The 3,290-nt window shown below is 36.7% G+C and overlaps 1 pseudogene; it reads left to right on the forward strand.

Moving 5' to 3' along the window:
* Window positions 1-2,150: 2,150 nt before the first annotated feature.
* Window positions 2,151-2,265, forward strand: LOC132538877 (small nucleolar RNA SNORA26; annotated as a pseudogene).
* Window positions 2,266-3,290: the final 1,025 nt, after the last annotated feature.

The following is a 3,290-nucleotide window of genomic DNA, read 5'->3' on the forward strand; positions in this document are numbered from 1 at the left end:
CTCCATTTCTCTCTGTCCTATCCAACAATGATGACAACAATAATAACTACGACAATAAAACAAAAGGGCAACAAAAGGGAATAAATACATATAAAAAAGAAAATATTTTAAAAAACAAACAAATAAAAAAAAAGAATAGCCAGTTTTTCTTCTTGAGCCAGCCTTCCTCTTTGCAAAAGTCAACATAAGAACACTTCAGAAAAGAAGAGGTAATCTTGATACAGATTACCTGTCCTAAATCTTTTGTTCACGTCTTTACTTCTATAAGCATATAGATTTATTCCAATTAGAAGTGATTTGCATTCACTAGATTATTTCTCTTAACTGTTCTGTTAGACACAAGAAACTGTTCCCGGGCAATTTCAGTTCTTTAAGTTCACACAACATTTAAGTGGTGGAGCCAGATTCTATCCTCAGCCTAAATTGATTACAAATTCCATGAATGCTGCCCTATGCTGCTTCCTGTTGAAGTGCTTTTGTTTGCTTTGTTTCAGGGTTTGAACTTGAAATGCTACTTTCCACTCTTTTTTGAAGATTCCCAGGTCTCAATGATTCTCTAAGACCCACAAATTCTGAATGCTTGTTTTTCTAGAACAATAGGTGATGGAGACAAAATGACATAGAGATGACAATTCTCAATAACTGCCTCTGGATTACTTGCCCTGAAGACAAAGGAGGTCAGGCATACTCCTCTTGAATGTTGTGCGATTAAATCATTCTCTGGCAATACTGTGCAGGCCCACAAGTAAATGATAACTCACATCATCTTAATCCAGTGTGTAGACATGGGAGTAACTACAACACAGAGAAACTTTCATTCTGCTGTGTGAAATTAGAGCCTGAGTTAGCACTATTGGTCAAAGGGTCATCTCTGAATGCTGCAGACTGTGGCCATGGAAAGTGTGCAATCTAGACAGTGGTGAGTCATTGCCACCTGGTGGTTAAAGCAATTTAACCTTCTGTGTAGGTAGAGAAATCAGCAATGCCATCCATTATGGTTGGCTAGTTCATGCAATTACACTGATTTTGGGCAATGGAGACCTTTATTTTGTGGCACATGGGTTTAAATACGAACTATAGTAAATTCCTACCCAGAATTCCTTTTGCCTTTCAACATTTTCATATACTGATTATCTAATCCACCACTTCTTGGTCTACTTTTATAATTTTGGAAACATATCTTAATATGGCTCAAGGTTCAGAATCTTGCGCAATGCTGTCCATTCTGAGACAGGCCTCGTTAATCTTTCATGTGTTTCTGGGGAATGTGCCCAGGACCTCATACAAACAAGATACTGCTGAGTTGTCTTCCTGGTGGGATTTTATGTTTTGAGTGGGGTGAGGGTGAGAAGAAAGGGAACAGAGAGAGGGAGAGACATCAAAACAGTCCTGGAATTTCCTTGGTTCTGTCCACGATGCCACCATGTGGTGCCAATATAGAATCAAGGGCTTCAAATGTAAGTAAATGTTCCCTATCCACTGAATCAATCCCCCAGCCCACTTAAACAGACTTTATTATCTGAGAATATATGCCAACTGGGTATTGACTGTCTAAAGCCACAGTGATAAAGTTTCTCTTTCCTCCCTTCATTCCTTTCTTCCTTTGTCAGACCACTGTTTAGCTCTAGTTTATATTGGTGTTAGAAATTGAGTCTGGGGCCTTGTAGGCTCAATCATGAGAATCTTTTTGCATAGCCATTATGCAATCTTCCCAGCCCTTCCTTCCACCTTTTTGTTGTTGTTTTTGTTGTTGTTTTAATAGTTCTCACAGTTGGCTAGTGACTTCTTCAGATAGAGACAGAGACAGTAAAAGAAGGGAAAGATACCACAGCACTGAAATGTGTTGGAGGCCAGGACTAGACCTGGGTTGAGTGCATGGCAAAGTCTGAATTCAGGCCAGTTAACTCGCCTGCCCTCAGTAAAGTTTTTAAGATTATTATTCAGTGATCTTTAGTTTCTGAAGAACAATGAAATCTAATACAGGACATATAAGGTCTACTTTAGTATTATGATGTATCAGAAATAAGATATGATTTGGGGATAAAAGAAGGCTCTGGTATCTAAATCTAAAATGAACTCAGTAGTGACTAGTTTATGACATTAAAAAGGATAAAAAAAAAAAAAGAAAGAAAAGAAAGGAGCCCTTTCTTGTGCTCTTTTAATGCAGTGCTTTAAGAGGCTAACACAGAAGGATAAAGTAAATCTTTATAAAATCAGGGAAGAGATTGTGAAACTCTTCTTTAGATCTTGTCTGGAGTCACAGTTTAACCAGAAAAAAAGGGGGCAGGGGGGAGGGAAGAGGGATAAAAAGGACATGAGATTCAATAGATACCTTTTAATATTAATATATATATATATATTAATGATAGTCCTTCTGATTGCATTTAATTAAATAATGACAAAATATAGAAAAAAATCATGCTCCTTAAAAATGAAATGTTTTACATGAAGAAACAATAATAAATTAATAAAGTGAATAATCTTAGTAGTCTCAATAGTTTTTTGTTTTTATCTCAAGTTAACAGTTTAGCTAGAAGAAGTCACATGAAAATAATCAGCAATTCATTTTCTTTTTTCAGCAATTTATTGCCTCCATGGTTGTAGAAACAGCATGGAAACCCCTATGTCACATAAAATCTTCTCTTTTCAGTTATGACAATGACATTGTTCATATCCTATTCTCTGTGACAAAAATGCCATCTTAGGAAAGGTTCAGAGGGTTTTATTCTGTATAGTGTTGGGCATGTATCATTATCCCTATTTGGTCCTGTCCCCCCACTTCCAGCAGCGCCAAAGTGATCTGAGGAAGCATTTAAAATGCTCATATTTTCTGAGGTTATATTCAAATATACCACATGTTGATATCATCATTAGACAATGGTGGAAGCGCAGAAGTAAGGCTTGTATCATTGTGTAGATACTCTCACAACCACTTTAGACATTATTCTTGTCTCTGTAAGTTATACCCATTTGTATTGCACGTATATATTTCTACTTTTAATTATGCATTAAAATACAACAAAAAGTGGATAAGCACCCTTCTCCCTTACTGTCTGTATGGAATCTCTTTGTACATTTTATTTTCATAGGATCCCATAAAGACAGCTATGCATCAGCAGGAAAATGTACTTCCTGACATTCAAAGCCAATGATGCAGATAATAGGGAACTAATATCCTCGGCATAGGATACATACTGTCCTCATCCCTGGTCCAGATGTTGGTAACAACCAATAAACTGCATTACACACATATATAAAGAAAGCAGCTTGAAGGAATGGGCTGCTTAGCT

The sequence above is a fragment of the Erinaceus europaeus genome, chromosome 5 (assembly GCF_950295315.1).
Source record: "Erinaceus europaeus chromosome 5, mEriEur2.1, whole genome shotgun sequence".
Lineage (NCBI taxonomy): Eukaryota > Metazoa > Chordata > Mammalia > Eulipotyphla > Erinaceidae > Erinaceus > Erinaceus europaeus.